Below are 17,224 nucleotides of genomic sequence, written 5' to 3' on the forward strand. Positions count from 1 at the left end.
GAGAGTTTGAAAACTCTTCTACCAAAAAGAAGGTTCAACTCTGCGAGTAGAATGCACTCATCACAAAGAAGTTTCTGAGAATGCTTCTGTCTAGTTTTTATTTGAAGATATTTCCTTTTCCAGCTTAGGCCTCAGAGCGCTCCAAATAAACACTTGCAGATATTACAAAAGGAGTGTTTCCAAACTGCTCTATCAAAAGGAATGTTCAAGTATGTGAGTTGAATGCACTCATCACAGAGAAGTTTCTGAGAATGCTTCTGTCTAGTTTTTAGGTGAAGATATTTCATTTCCCAGCATAGGCCTGAAAGCGCTCCAAACACCTACTTGCAGATTCTACAAAAAGTGTGTTTCAAAACTGTTCTATCAAAAGGAAGGTTCAAGTCTGTGAGTTGAATGCACTCATCACAAAGAAGTTTCTGAGAATGCTTCTGTGTAGTTGTTATTTGAAGACACTTCCTTTTCCAGCATAGGCCTCAAAGCGCTCGAAATAAACACTTGCAGATTCTGCAGAAAGAGTGTTTCAAAACTCTTCTATCAAAAGGAACGTTCAAGTCTGTGAGTTGAATGCACTCATCACACAGAAGTTTCTGAGAATGCTTCTGTCTAGTTTTTAGGTGAAGATATTTCATTTCCCAGCATAGACCTCAAAGCGCTCCAAATATCCACTTGCAGATTCTACAAAAAGTGTGTTTCAAAACTGCTCTTTCAAAAGGAAGGTTCAAGTCTGTGAGTTGAATGCACTCATCACAAAGAAGTTTCTGAGAATACTTCTGTGTAGTTGTTATTTGAAGACATTTACTTTTCCAACATAGGCCACAAATCGCTCGAAATGAACACTTGCAGATTCTGCTGAAAGAGTGTTTCAAAACTGTTCTATCAAAAGGAACGTTCAAGTCTGTGAGTTGAATGCACTCATCACACAGAAGTTTCTGAGAATGCTTCTGTCTAGTTTTTAAGTGGAGACATTTCATTTCCCAGCATAGGCCTCAAAGCGCTCCAAATATACACTAGCAGATTCTACAAAAAGAATGTTCCAAAATTGCTCTTGCAAAAGAAACGTTCAAGTCTGTGAGTTGAATGCACTCATCACAAAGAAGTTTCTGAGAATACTTCTGTGTAGTTGTTATTTGAAGACATTCCCTTTTCCAACATAGGCCTCAAATCGCTCGAAATGAACACTTGCAGATTCTGCTGAAAGAGTGTTTCAAAACTGTTCTATCAAAAGGAACGTTCAGGTCTGTGAGTTGAATGCACTCATCACACAGAAGTTTCTGAGAATGCTTCTGTCTAGTTTTTAAGTGGAGACATTTCATTTCCCAGCATAGGCCTCCCAGCACTCCAAATATACACTAGCAGATTCTACAAAAAGAGTGTTCCAAAACTGCTCTTGCAAAAGAAACGTTCAAGTCTGTGAGTTGAATGCACTCGTCACAAAGAAGTTTCTGAGAATGCTTCTGTCTAGTTTTTAGGTGAAGATATTTCATTTCCCAGCATAGGCCTCAAAGCGCTCCAAATATCCACTTGCAGATTCTACAAAAAGAGAGTTTCAAAACCGCTCTTTGAAAAGGAAGGTTCAAGTCTGTGAGTTGAATGCACTCATCACAAAGAAGTTTCTGAGAATGCTTCTGTGTAGTTGTTATTTGAAGACATTTCCTTTTCCAGCATAGGCCTCAGAGCGCTCGAAATAAACACTTGCAGATTCTGCAGAAAGAGTGCTTCAAAATTGTTCTATCAAAAGGAACGTTCAAGTCTGGAGTTGAATGTACTCATCACACAGAAGTTTCTGAGAATGCTTCTGTCTAGTTTTTAGGTGAAGATATTTCATTTCCCAGCATAGGCCTCAAAGCGCTCCAAATATCCACTTGCAGATTCTACAAAAAGTATGTTTCAAAACTGCTCTTTCAAAAGGAAGGTTCAAGTCTGTGAGTTGAATGCACTCATCACAAAGAAGTTTCTGAGAATGCTTCTGTGTAGTTGTTGTTTGAAGGCATTTCCTTTTCTGGCATAGGCCTCAAATCGCTCGAAATGAACACTTGCAGATTCTGCAGAGTGTTTCAAAACTGTTCTATCAAAATGAACGTTCAAGTCTGTGAGTTGAATGCACTCATCACACAGAAGTTTCTGAGAATGCTTCTGTCTAGTTTTTAAGTGGAGACATTACATTTCCCAGCATAGGCTTCACAGCGTTCCAAATATACGCTAGCAGATTCTACAAAAAGAGTGTTCCGAAACTGCTCTTTCAAAAGAAACGTTCAAGTCTGTGAGTTGAATGCACTCGTCACAAACAAGTTTCTGGGAATGCTTCTGTCTAGTCTCTGTCTGAGGATGTTCCCTTTCCCAGCATTGGCCTCCACCAGCTCCAAATATGCACTTGCAGATTCTACAAAAAGAGAGTTTGAAAACTCTTCTACCAAAAAGAAGGTTCAACTCTGTGAGTAGAATGCACTCATCACAAAGAAGTTTCTGAGAATGCTTCTGTCTAGTTTTTAGGTGAAGATATTTCATTTCCCAGCATAGGCCTGAAAGCGCTCCAAATACCTACTTGCAGATTCTACAAAAAGTGTGTTTCAAAACTGTTCTATCAAAAGGAAGGTTCAAGTCTGTGAGTTGAATGCACTCATCACAAAGAAGTTTCTGAGAATGCTTCTGTGTAGTTGTTATTTGAAGACACTTCCTTTTCCAGCATAGGCCTCAAAGCGCTCGAAATAAACACTTGCAGATTCTGCAGAAAGAGTGTTTCAAAACTCTTCTATCAAAAGGAACGTTCAAGTCTGTGAGTTGAATGCACTCATCACACAGAAGTTTCTGAGAATGCTTCTGTCTAGTTTTTAGGTGAAGATATTACATTTCCCAGCATAGACCTCAAAGCGCTCCAAATATCCACTTGCAGATTCTACAAAAAGTGTGTTTCAAAACTGCTCTTTCAAAAGGAAGGTTCAAGTCTGTGAGTTGAATGCACTCATCACAAAGAAGTTTCTGAGAATACTTCTGTGTAGTTGTTATTTGAAGACATTTCCTTTTCCAACATAGGCCTCAAATCGCTCGAAATGAACACTTGCAGATTCTGCTGAAAGAGTGTTTGAAAAGTGTTCTATCAAAAGGAACGTTCAAGTCTGTGAGTTGAATGCACTCATCACACAGAAGTTTCTGAGAATGCTTCTGTCTAGTTTTTAAGTGGAGACATTTCATTTCCCAGCATAGGCCTCACAGCGCTCCAAATATACACTAGCAGATTCTACAAAAAGAGTGTTCCAAAACTGCTCTTGCAAAAGAAACGTTCAAGTCTGTGAGTTGAATGCACTCATCACAAAGAAGTTTCTGAGAATGCTTCTGTGTAGTTGTTATTTGAAGGCATTTCCATTTCCAGCATAGGCCTCAAATCGCTCGAAATGAACACTTACAGATTCTGCAGAAAGAGTGTTTGAAAACTGTTCTATCAAAAGGAACGTTCAAGTCTGTGAGTTGAATGCACTCATCACACAGAAGTTTCTGAGAATGCTTATGTCTAGTTTTTAAGTGGAGACATTACATTTCCCAGCATAGGCTTCACAGCGCTCCAAATATACGCTAGCAGATTCTACAAAAAGAGTGTTCCAAAACTGCTCTTTCAAAAGAAACGTTCAAGTCTGTGAGTTGAATGCACTCGTCACAAACAAGTTTCTGGGAATGCTTCTGTCTAGTCTCTGTCTGAGGATGTTCCCTTTCCCAGCATTGGCCTCCAACAGCTCGAAATATGCACTTGCAGATTCTACAAAAAGAGAGTTTGAAAACTCTTCTACCAAAAAGAAGGTTCAACTCTGCAGGTAGAATGAACTCATCACAAAGAAGTTTCTGAGAATGCTTCTGTCTAGTTTTTATTTGAAGATATTTCCTTTTCCAGCTTAGGCCTCAGAGCGCTCCAAATAAACACTTGCAGATTTTACAAAAGGAGTGTTTCCAAACTGCTCTATCAAAAGGAATGTTCAAGTATGTGAGTTGAATGCACTCATCACAGAGAAGTTTCTGAGAATGCTTCTGTCTAGTTTTTAGGTGAAGATATTTCATTTCCCAGCATAGGCCTGAAAGCGCTCCAAGCACCTACTTGCAGATTCTACAAAAAGTGTGTTTCAAAACTGTTCTATCAAAAGGAAGGTTCAAGTCTGTGAGTTGAATGCACTCATCACAAAGAAGTTTCTGACAATGCTTCTGTGTAGTTGTTATTTGAAGACACTTCCTTTTCCAGCATAGGCCTCAAAGCGCTCGAAATAAACACTTGCAGATTCTGCAGAAAGAGTGTTTCAAAACTCTTCTATCAAAAGGAACGTTCAAGTCTGTGAGTTGAATGCACTCATCACACAGAAGTTTCTGAGAATGCTTCTGTCTAGTTTTTAGGTGAAGATATTTCATTTCCCAGCATAGACCTCAAAGCGCTCCAAATATCCACTTGCAGATTCTACAAAAAGTGTGTTTCAAAACTGCTCTTTCAAAAGGAAGGTTCAAGTCTGTGTGTTGAATGCACTCATCACAAAGTAGTTTCTGAGAATACTTCTGTGTAGTTGTTATTTGAAGACATTTCCTTTTCCAACATAGGCCTCAAATCGCTCGAAATGAACACTTGCAGATTCTGCTGAAAGAGTGTTCCAAAACTGTTCTATCAAAAGGAACGTTCAAGTCTGTGAGTTGAATGCACTCATCACACAGAAGTTTCTGAGAATGCTTCTGTCTAGTTTTTAAGTGGAGACATTTCATTTCCCAGCATAGGCCTCACAGCGCTCCATATATACACTAGCAGATTCTACAAAAAGAGTGTTCCAAAACTGCTCTTGCAAAAGAAACGTTCAAGTCTGTGAGTTGAATGCACTCGTCACAAAGAAGTTTCTGAGAATGCTTCTGTCTAGTTTTTAGGTGAAGATATTTCATTTCCCAGCATAGGTCTCAAAGCGCTGCAAATATCCACTTGCAGATTCTACAAAAAGAGAGTTTCAAAACCGCTCTTTGAAAAGGAAGGTTCAAGTCTGTGAGTTGAATGCACTCATCACAAAGAAGTTTCTGAGAATGCTTCTGTGTAGTTGTTATTTTAAGGCATTTCCTTTTCCAGCATAGGCCTCAAATCGCGCGAAATGAACACTTGCAGATTCTGCAGAAAGAGTGTTTGAAAATTGTTCTATCAAAAGGAACGTTCAAGTCTGTGAGTTGAATGCACTCATCACACAGAAGTTTCTGAGAATGCTTCTGTCTAGTTTTTAAGTGGAGACATTACATTTCCCAGCATAGGCCTCACAGCGCTCCAAATATACACTAGCAGATTCTACAAAAAGAGTGTTCCAAAACTGCTGTTTCAAAAGAAACGTTCATATCTGTGAGTTGAATGCGCTCGTCACAAACAAGTTTCTGGGAATGCTTCTGTCTAGTCTCTGTCTGAGGATGTTTCCTTTCCCAGCATTGGCCTCCAACAGCTCAAAATATGCACTTGCAGTTTCTACAAAAAGAGAGTTTGAAAACTCTTTTACCAAAAAGAAGGTTCACCTCTGCGAGTAGAATGCACTCATCACAAAGAAGTTTCTGAGAATGCTTCTGTCTAGTTTTTAGGTGAAGATATTTCATTTCCCAGCATAGGCCTCAAAGCGCTCCAAATATCCACTTGCAGATTCTACAAAAAGAGAGTTTCAAAACCGCTCTTTGAAAAGGAAGGTTCAAGTCTGTGAGTTGAATGCACTCATCACAAAGAAGTTTCTGAGAATGCTTCTGTGTAGTTGTTATTTGAAGACATTTCCTTTTCCAGCATAGGCCTCAGAGCGCTCGAAATAAACACTTGCAGATTCTGCAGAAAGAGTGTTTCAAAACTGTTCTATCAAAAGGAACGTTCAAGTCTGGAGTTGAATGCACTCATCACAGAGAAGTTTCTGAGAATCCTTCTGTCTAGTTTTTAGGTGAAGATATTTCATTTCCCAGCATAGGCCTGAAAGCGCTCCAAATACCTACTTGCAGATTCTACAAAAAGTGTGTTTCAAAACTGTTCCATCAAAAGAAATGTTCACGTCTGTGAGTTGAATGCACTCATCACAAAGAAGTTTCTGAGAATGCTTCTGTGTAGGTGTTATTTGAAGACACTTCCTTTTCCACCATAGGCCTCAAAGCGCTCGAAATAAACACTTGCAGATTCTGCAGAAAGAGTGTTTCAAAACTCTTCTATCAAAAGGAACGTTCAAGTCTGTGAGTTGAATGCACTCATCACACAGAAGTTTCTGAGAATGCTTCTGTCTAGTTTTTAGGTGAAGATATTTCATTTCCCAGTATAGGCCTGAAAGCGCTCCAAATACCTACTTGCAGATTCTACAAAAAGTGTGTTTCAAAACTGTTCCATCAAAAGGAAGGTTCAAGTCTGTGAGTTGAATGCACTCATCACAAAGAAGTTTCTGAGAATGCTTCTGTGTAGTTGTTATTTGAAGACACTTCCTTTTCCAGCATAGGCCTCAAAGCCCTCGAAATAAACACTTGCAGATTCTGCAGAAAGAGTGTTTCAAAACTCTGCTATCAAAAGGAACGTTCAAGTCTGTGAGTTGAATGCACTCATCACACAGAAGTTTCTGAGAATGCTTCTGTCTAGTTTTTAGGTGAAGATATTTCATTTCCCAGCATAGACCTCAAAGCGCTCCAAATATCCACTTGCAGATTCTACAAAAAGTGTGTTTCAAAACTGCTCTTTCAAAACGAAGGTTCAAGTCTGTGAGTTGAATGCACTCATCACAAAGAAGTTTCTGAGAATACTTCTGTGTAGTTGTTATTTGAAGACAATTCCTTTTCCAACATAGGCCTCAAATCGCTCGAAATGAAGACTTGCAGATTCTGCTGAAAGAGTGTTTCAAAACTGTTCTATCAAAAGGAACGTTCAAGTTTGTGAGTTGAATGCACTCATCACACAGAAGTTTCTGAGAATGCTTCTGTCTAGTTTTTAAGAGAGACATTTCATTTCCCAGCATAGGCCTCACAGCGCTCCAAATATACACTAGCAGATTCTACAAAAAGAGTGTACCAAAACTGCTCTTGCAAAAGAAACGTTCAAGTCTGTGAGTTGAATGCACTCGTCACACAGAAATTTCTGAGAATGCTTCTGTTTAGTTTTTAGGTGAAGATATTTCATTTCCCAGCATAGGCCTCAAAGCGCTCCAAATATCCACTTGCAGATTCTACAAAAAGAGAGTTTCAAAACCGCTCTTTGAAAAGGAAGGTTCAAGTCTGTGAGTTGAATGCACTCATCACAAAGAAGTTTCTGAGAATGCTTCTGTGTACTTGTTATTTGAAGACATTTCCTTTTCCAGCATAGGCCTCAGAGTGCTCGAAATGAACACTTGCAGATTCCGCAGAAAGAGTGTTTGAAAACTGTTCTATCAAAAGGAACGTTCAAGTCTGTGAGTTGAATGCACTCATCACACAGAAGTTTCTGAGAATGCTTCTGTCTAGTTTTTAGGTGGAGACATTACATTTCCCAGCATAGGCTTCACAGCGCTCCAAATATACGCTAGCAGATTCTACAAAAAGAGTGTTCCAAAACTGCTCTTTCAAAAGAAACGTTCAAGTCTGTGAGTTGAATGCACTCGTCACAAACAAGTTTCTGGGAATGCTTCTGTCTAGTCTCTGTCTGAGGATGTTCCCTTTCCCAGCATTGGCCTTCAACAGCTACAAATATGCACTTGCAGATTCTACAAAAAGAGAGTTTGATAACTCTTCTACCAAAAAGAAGGTTCAACTCTGTGAGTTGAATGCAGTCATCACAAAGAAGTTTTTGAGAATGCTTCTGTGTAGTTGTTATTTGAAGACACTTCCTTTTCCAGCATAGGCCTCAAAGCGCTCGAAATAAACACTTGCAGATTCTGCAGAAAGAGTTTTTCAAAACTGTTCTATCAAAAGGAACGTTCAAGTCTGTGAGTTGAATGCACTCATCACAGAGAAGTTTCTGAGAATGCTTCTGTCTAGTTTTTAGGTGAAGATATTTCATTTCCCAGCATAGGCCTGAAAGCGCTCCAAATACCTACTTGCAGATTCTACAAAAAGTGTGTTTCAAAACTGTTCCATCAAAAGAAAGGTTCAAGTCTGTGAGTTGAATGCACTCATCACAAAGAAGTTTCTGAGAATGCTTCTGTGTAGTTGTTATTTGAAGGCATTTCCTTTTCCAGCATAGGTCTCAAATCGCTCCAAATGAACACTTGCAGATTCTGCAGAAAGAGTGTTTCAAAACTGTTCTATCAACAGGAACGTTGAAGTCTGTGAGTTGAATGCACTCCTCACACAGAAGTTTCTGAGAATGCTTCTGTCTAGTTTTTAGGTGAAGATATTTCATTTCCCAGCATAGGCCTGAAAGCGCTCCAAATACCTACTTGCAGATTCTACAAAAAGTGTGTTTCAAAACTGTTCCATCAAAAGAAAGGTTCAAGTCTGTGAGTTGAATGCACTCATCACAAAGAAGTTTCTGAGAATGCTTCTGTGTAGTTGTTATTTGAAGACACTTCCTTTTCCAGCATAGGCCTCAAAGCGCTCGAAATAAACACTTGCAGATTCTGCAGAAAGAGTGTTTCAAAAGTCTTCTATCAAAAGGAACGTTCAAGTCTGTGAGTTGAATGCACTCATCACACAGAAGTTTCTGAGAATGCTTCTGTCTAGTTTTTAGGTGAAGATATTTCATTTCCCAGCATAGACCTCAAAGCGCTCCAAATATCCACTTGCAGATTCTACAAAAAGTGTGTTTCAAAACTGCTCTTTCAAAAGGAAGTTTCAAGTCTGTGAGTTGAATGCACTCATCACAAAGAAGTTTCTGAGAATACTTCTGTGTAGTTGTTATTTGAAGACATTTCCTTTTCCAACATAGGCCTCAAATCGCTGGAAGTGAACACTTGCAGATTCTGCTGAAAGAGTGTTTCAAAACTGTTCTATCAAAAGGAACGTTCAAGTCTGTGAGTTGAATGCACTCATCACACAGAAGTTTCTGAGAATGCTTCTGTTTAGTTTTTAAGTGGAGACATTTCATTTCCCAGCATAGGCCTCACAGCGCTCCAAATATACACTAGCAGATTCTACAAAAAGAGTGTTCCAAAACTGCTCTTGCAAAAGAAACGTTCAAGTCTTTGAGTTGAATGCACTCGTCACAAACAAGTTTCTGAGAATGCTTCTGTCTAGTTTTTAGGTGAAGATATTTCATTTCCCAGCATAGGCCTCAAAGCGCTCCAAATATCCACTTGCAGATTCTACAAAAAGAGAGTTTCAAAACCGCTCTTTGAAAAGAAACGTTCAAGTCTGTGAGTTGAATGCACTCGTCACAAACAAGTTTCTGGGAATGCTTCTGTCTAGTCTCTGTCTGAGGATGTTCCCTTTCCCAGCATTGGCCTTCAACAGCTACAAATATGCACTTGCAGATTCTACAAAAAGAGAGTTTGATAACTCTTCTACCAAAAAGAAGGTTCAACTCTGCGAGTAGAATGCACTCATCACAAAGAAGTTTCTGAGAATGCTTCTGTCTAGTTTTTATTTGAAGATATTTCCTTTTCCAGCTTAGGCCTCAGAGCGCTCCAAATAAACACTTGCAGATTTTACAAAAGGAGTGTTTCTAAAGTGCTCTATCAAAAGGAATGTTCAAGTATGTGAGTTGAATGCACTCATCACAGAGAAGTTTCTGAGAATGCTTCTGTCTAGTTTTTAGGTGAAGATATTTCATTTCCCAGCATAGGCCTGAAAGCGCTCCAAATACCTACTTGCAGATCCTACAAAAAGTGTGTTTCAAAACTGTTCCATCAAAAGGAAGATTCAAGTCTGTGAGTTGAATGCACTCATCACAAAGAAGTTTCTGAGAATGCTTCTGTGTAGTTGTTATTTGAAGACACTTCCTTTTCCAGCATAGGCCTCAAAGCGCTCGAAATAAACACTTGCAGATTCTGCAGAAAGAGTGTTTCAAAACTGTTCTATCAAAAGGAACGTTCAAGTCTGTGAGTTGAATGCACTCATCACACAGAAGTTTCTGAGAATGCTTCTGTCTAGTTTTTAGGTGAAGATATTTCATTTCCCAGCATAGGCCTGAAAGCTCTCCAAATATCCACTTGCAGATTCTACAAAAAGAGAGTTTCAAAACCGCTCTTTGAAAAGGAAGGTTCAAGTCTGTGAGTTGAATGCACTCATCACAAAGAAGTTTCTGAGAATGCTTCTGTGTAGTTGTTATTTGAAGACATTTCCTTTTCCAGCATAGGCCTCAGAGCGCTCGAAATAAACACTTGCAGATTCTGCAGAAAGAGTGTTTCAAAACTCTTCTATCAAAAGGAACGTTCAAGTCCGTGAGTTGAATGCACTCATCACACAGAAGTTTCTGAGAATGCTTCTGTCTAGTTTTTAGGTGAAGATATTTCATTTCCCAGCATAGGCCTCAAAGCGCTCCAAATATCCACTTGCAGATTCTACAAAAAGTATGTTTCAAAACTGCTCTTTCAAAAGGAAGGTTCAAGTCTGTGAGTTGAATGCACTCATCACAAAGAAGTTTCTGAGAATGCTTCTGTGTAGTTGTTATTTGAAGGCATTTCCTTTTCCAGCATAGGCCTCAAATCGCTCGAAATGAACACTTGCAGATTCTGCAGAAAGAGTGTTTCAAAACTGTTCTATCAAAAGGAACGTTCAAGTCTGTGAGTTGAATGCACTCATCACGCAGAAGTTTCTGAGAATGCTTCTGTCTAGTTTTTAAGTGGAGACATTACATTTCCCAGCATAGGCTTCTCAGCGCTCCAAATATACGCTAGCAGATTCTACAAAAAGAGTGTTCCAAAACTGCTCTTTCAAAAGAAACGTTCAAATCTGTGAGTTGAATGCGCTCGTCACAAACAAGTTTCTGGGAATGTTTCTGTCTAGTCTCTGTCTGAGGATGTTCTCTTTCCCAGCATTGGCCTCCAACAGCTCCAAATATGCACTTGCAGATTCTACAAAAAGAGAGTTTGAAAACTCTTCTACCAAAAAGAAGGTTCAACTCTGCGAGTAGAATGCACTCATCACAAAGAAGTTTCTGAGAATGCTTCTGTCTAGTTTTTATTTGAAGATATTTCCTTTTCCAGCTTAGGCCTCAGAGCGCTCCAAATAAACACTTGCAGATTTTACAAAAGGAGTGTTTCCAAACTGCTCTATCAAAAGGAATGTTCAAGTATGTGAGTTGAATGCACTCATCACAGAGAAGTTTCTGAGAATGCTTCTGCCTAGTTTTTAGGTGAAGATATTTCATTTCCCAGCATAGGCCTGAAAGCGCTCCAAATACCTACTTGCAGATTCTACAAAAAGTGTGTTTCAAAACTGTTCCATCAAAAGGAAGGTTCAAGTCTGTGAGTTGAATGCACTCATCACAAAGAAGTTTCTGAGAATACTTCTGTGTAGTTGTTATTTGAAGACATTTCCTTTTCCAACATAGGCCTCAAATCGCTCGAAATGAACACTTGCAGATTCTGCTGAAAGAGTGTTTCAAAACTGTTCTATCAAAAGGAACGTTCAAGTCTGTGAGTTGAATGCACTCATCACACAGAAGTTTCTGAGAATGCTTCTGTCTAGTTTTTAAGTGGAGACATTTCATTTCCCAGCATAGGCCTCACAGCGCTCCAAATATACACGAGCAGATTCTACAAAAAGAGTGTTCCAAAACTGCTCTTGCAAGAGAAACGTTCAAGTCTGTGAGTTGAATGCACTCGTCACAAACAAGTTTCTGAGAATGCTTCTGTCTAGTTTTTAGGTGAAGATATTTCATTTCCCAGCATAGGCCTCAAAGCGCTCCAAATATCCACTTGCAGATTCTACAAAAAGAGAGTTTCAAAACCGCTCTTTGAAAAGGAAGGTTCAAGTCTGTGAGTTGAATGCACTCATCACAAAGAAGTTTCTGAGAATGCTTCTGTGTAGTTGTTATTTGAAGACACTTCCTTTTCCAGCATAGGCCTCAAAGCCCTCGAAATAAACACTTGCAGATTCTGCAGAAAGAGTGTTTCAAAACTGTTCTATCAAAAGGAACGTTCAAGTCTGTGAGTTGAATGCACTCATCACACAGAAGTTTCTGAGAATGCTTCTGTCTAGTTTTTAGGTGAAGATATTTCATTTCCCAGCATAGGCCTCAAAACGCTCCAAATATCCACTTGCAGATTCTACAAAAAGTATGTTTCAAAACTGCTCTTTCAAAAGGAAGGTTCAAGTCTGTGAATTGAATGCACTCATCACAAAGAAGTTTCTGAGAATGCTTCTGTGTAGTTGTTATTTGAAGACATTTCCTTTTCCAGCATAAGCCTCAGAGCGCTCGAAATAAACACTTGCAGATTCTGCAGAAAGAGTGTTTCAAAACTGTTCTATCAAAAGGAACGTTCAAGTCTGGAGTTGAATGTACTCATCACACAGAAGTTTCTGAGAATGCTTCTGTCTAGTTTTTAGGTGAAGATATTTCATTTCCCAGCATAGGCCTCAAAGCGCTCCAAATATCCACTTGCAGATTCTACAAAAAGTATGTTTCAAAACTGCTCTTTCAAAAGGAAGGTTCAAGTCTGTGAGTTGAATGCACTCATCACAAAGAAGTTTCTGAGAATGCTTCTGTGTAGTTGTTGTTTGAAGGCATTTCCTTTTCCAGCATAGGCCTCAAATCGCTCGAAATGAACACTTGCAGATTCTGCAGAGTGTTTCAAAACTGTTCTATCAAAATGAACGTTCAAGTCTGTGAGTTGAATGCACTCATCACACAGAAGTTTCTGAGAATGCTTCTGTCTAGTTTTTAAGTGGAGACATTACATTTCCCAGCATAGGCTTCACAGCGTTCCAAATATACGCTAGCAGATTCTACAAAAAGAGTGTTCCAAAACTGCTCTTTCAAAAGAAACGTTCAAGTCTGTGAGTTGAATGCACTCGTCACAAACAAGTTTCTGGGAATGCTTCTGTCTAGTCTCTCTCTGAGGATGTTCCCTTTCCCAGCATTGGCCTCCAACAGCTCCAAATATGCACTTGCAGATTCTACAAAAAGAGAGTTTGAAAACTCTTCTACCAAAAAGAAGGTTCAACTCTGCGAGTAGAATGCACTCATCACAAAGAAGTTTCTGAGAATGCTTCTGTCTAGTTTTTATTTGAAGATATTTCCTTTTCCAGCTTAGGCCTCAGAGCGCTCCAAATAAACACTTGCAGATATTACAAAAGGAGTGTTTCCAAACTGCTCTATCAAAAGGAATGTTCAAGTATGTGAGTTGAATGCACTCATCACAGAGAAGTTTCTGAAAATGCTTCTGTCTAGTTTTTAGGTGAAGATATTTCATTTCCCAGCATAGGCCTGAAAGCGCTCCAAATACCTACTTGCAGATTCTACAAAAAGTGTGTTTCAAAACTGTTCCATCAAAAGGAAGGTTCAAGTCTGTGAGTTGAATGCACTCATCACAAAGAAGTTTCTGAGAATACTTCTGTGTAGTTGTTATTTGAAGACATTTCCTTTTCCAACATAGGCCTCAAATCGCTCGAAATGAACACTTGCAGATTCTGCTGAAAGAGTGTTTCAAAACTGTTCTATCAAAAGGAACGTTCAAGTCTGTGAGTTGAATGCACTCATCACACAGAAGTTTCTGAGAATGCTTCTGTCTAGTTTTTAAGTGGAGACATTTCATTTCCCAGCATAGGCCTCACAGCGCTCCAAATATACACGAGCAGATTCTACAAAAAGAGTGTTCCAAAACTGCTCTTGCAAGAGAAACGTTCAAGTCTGTGAGTTGAATGCACTCGTCACAAACAAGTTTCTGAGAATGCTTCTGTCTAGTTTTTAGGTGAAGATATTTCATTTCCCAGCATAGGCCTCAAAGCGCTCCAAATATCCACTTGCAGATTCTACAAAAAGAGAGTTTCAAAACCGCTCTTTGAAAAGGAAGGTTCAAGTCTGTGAGTTGAATGCACTCATCACAAAGAAGTTTCTGAGAATGCTTCTGTGTAGTTGTTATTTGAAGACACTTCCTTTTCCAGCATAGGCCTCAAAGCCCTCGAAATAAACACTTGCAGATTCTGCAGAAAGAGTGTTTCAAAACTGTTCTATCAAAAGGAACGTTCAAGTCTGTGAGTTGAATGCACTCATCACACAGAAGTTTCTGAGAATGCTTCTGTCTAGTTTTTAGGTGAAGATATTTCATTTCCCAGCATAGGCCTCAAAACGCTCCAAATATCCACTTGCAGATTCTACAAAAAGTATGTTTCAAAACTGCTCTTTCAAAAGGAAGGTTCAAGTCTGTGAATTGAATGCACTCATCACAAAGAAGTTTCTGAGAATGCTTCTGTGTAGTTGTTATTTGAAGACATTTCCTTTTCCAGCATAAGCCTCAGAGCGCTCGAAATAAACACTTGCAGATTCTGCAGAAAGAGTGTTTCAAAACTGTTCTATCAAAAGGAACGTTCAAGTCTGGAGTTGAATGTACTCATCACACAGAAGTTTCTGAGAATGCTTCTGTCTAGTTTTTAGGTGAAGATATTTCATTTCCCAGCATAGGCCTCAAAGCGCTCCAAATATCCACTTGCAGATTCTACAAAAAGTATGTTTCAAAACTGCTCTTTCAAAAGGAAGGTTCAAGTCTGTGAGTTGAATGCACTCATCACAAAGAAGTTTCTGAGAATGCTTCTGTGTAGTTGTTGTTTGAAGGCATTTCCTTTTCCAGCATAGGCCTCAAATCGCTCGAAATGAACACTTGCAGATTCTGCAGAGTGTTTCAAAACTGTTCTATCAAAATGAACGTTCAAGTCTGTGAGTTGAATGCACTCATCACACAGAAGTTTCTGAGAATGCTTCTGTCTAGTTTTTAAGTGGAGACATTACATTTCCCAGCATAGGCTTCACAGCGTTCCAAATATACGCTAGCAGATTCTACAAAAAGAGTGTTCCAAAACTGCTCTTTCAAAAGAAACGTTCAAGTCTGTGAGTTGAATGCACTCGTCACAAACAAGTTTCTGGGAATGCTTCTGTCTAGTCTCTCTCTGAGGATGTTCCCTTTCCCAGCATTGGCCTCCAACAGCTCCAAATATGCACTTGCAGATTCTACAAAAAGAGAGTTTGAAAACTCTTCTACCAAAAAGAAGGTTCAACTCTGCGAGTAGAATGCACTCATCACAAAGAAGTTTCTGAGAATGCTTCTGTCTAGTTTTTATTTGAAGATATTTCCTTTTCCAGCTTAGGCCTCAGAGCGCTCCAAATAAACACTTGCAGATATTACAAAAGGAGTGTTTCCAAACTGCTCTATCAAAAGGAATGTTCAAGTATGTGAGTTGAATGCACTCATCACAGAGAAGTTTCTGAGAATGCTTCTGTCTAGTTTTTAGGTGAAGATATTTCATTTCCCAGCATAGGCCTGAAAGCGCTCCAAATACCTACTTGCAGATTCTACAAAAAGTGTGTTTCAAAACTGTTCTATCAAAAGGAAGGTTCAAGTCTGTGAGTTGAATGCACTCATCACAAAGAAGTTTCTGAGAATGCTTCTGTGTGGTTGTTATTTGAAGACACTTCCTTTTCCAGCATAGGCCTCAAAGCGCTCGAAATAAACACTTGCAGATTCTGCAGAAAGAGTGTTTCAAAACTCTTCTATCAAAAGGAACGTTCAAGTCTGTGAGTTGAATGCACTCATCACACAGAAGTTTCTGAGAATGCTTCTGTCTAGTTTTTAGGTGAAGATATTACATTTACCAGCATAGACCTCAAAGCGCTCCAAATATCCACTTGCAGATTCTACAAAAAGTGTGTTTCAAAACTGCTCTTTCAAAAGGAAGGTTCAAGTCTGTGAGTTGAATGCACTCATCACAAAGAAGTTTCTGAGAATACTTCTGTGTAGTTGTTATTTGAAGACATTTCCTTTTCCAACATAGGCCTCAAATCGCTCGAAATGAACACTTGCAGATTCTGCTGAAAGAGTGTTTCAAAACTGTTCTATCAAAAGGAACGTTCAAGTCTGTGAGTTGAATGCACTCATCACACAGAAGTTTCTGAGAATGCTTCTGTCTAGTTTTTAAGTGGAGACATTTCATTTCCCAGCATAGGCCTCACAGCGCTCCAAATATACACTTGCAGATTCTACAAAAAGAGTGTTCCAAAACTGCTCTTGCAAAAGAAACGTTCAAGTCTGTGAGTTGAATGCACTCATCACAAAGAAGTTTCTGAGAATGCTTCTGTGTAGTTGTTATTTGAAGGCATTTCCTTTTCCAGCATAGGCCTCAAATCGCTCGAAATGAACACTTACAGATTCTGCAGAAAGAGTGTTTGAAAACTGTTCTATCAAAAGGAACGTTCAAGTCTGTGAGTTGAATGCACTCATCACACAGAAGTTTCTGAGAATGCTTCTGTCTAGTTTTTAAGTGGAGACATTGCATTTCCCAGCATAGGCTTCACAGCGCTCCAAATATACGCTAGCAGATTCTACAAAAAGAGTGTTCCAAAACTGCTCTTTCAAAAGAAACGTTCAAGTCTGTGAGTTGAATGCACTCGTCACAAACAAGTTTCTGGGAATGCTTCTGTCTAGTCTCTGTCTGAGGATGTTCCCTTTCCCAGCATTGGCCTCCAACAGCTCCAAATATGCACTTGCAGATTCTACAAAAAGAGATTTTGAAAACTCTTCTACCAAAAAGAAGGTTCAACTCTGCGAGTAGAATGCACTCATCACAAAGAAGTTTCTGAGAATGCTTCTGTCTAGTTTTTATTTGAAGATATTTCCTTTTCCAGCTTAGGCCTCAGAGCGCTCCAAATAAACACTTGCAGATTTTACAAAAGGAGTGTTTCCAAACTGCTCTATCAAAAGGAATGTTCAAGTATGTGAGTTGAATGCACTCATCACAGAGAAGTTTCTGAGAATGCTTCTGTCTAGTTTATAGGTGAAGATATTTCATTTCCCAGCATAGGCCTGAAAGCGCTCCAAATACCTACTTGCAGATTCTACAAAAAGTGTGTTTCAAAACTGTTCCATCAAAAGAAATGTTCAAGTCTGTGAGTTGAATGCACTCATCACAAAGAAGTTTCTGAGAATGCTTCTGTGTAGTTGTTATTAGAAGACACTTCCTTTTCCAGCATAGGCCTCAAAGCGCTCGAAATAAACACTTGCAGATTCTGCAGAAAGAGTGTTTCAAAACTGTTCTATCAAAAGGAACGTTCAAGTCTGTGAGTTGAATGCACTCATCACACAGAAGTTTCTGAGAATGCTTCTGTCTAGTTTTTAGGTGAAGATATTTCATTTCCCAGCATAGACCTCAAAGCGCT

The sequence above is a fragment of the Pongo abelii genome, chromosome 5 (assembly GCF_028885655.2).
Source record: "Pongo abelii isolate AG06213 chromosome 5, NHGRI_mPonAbe1-v2.0_pri, whole genome shotgun sequence".
Taxonomy (NCBI): domain Eukaryota; kingdom Metazoa; phylum Chordata; class Mammalia; order Primates; family Hominidae; genus Pongo; species Pongo abelii.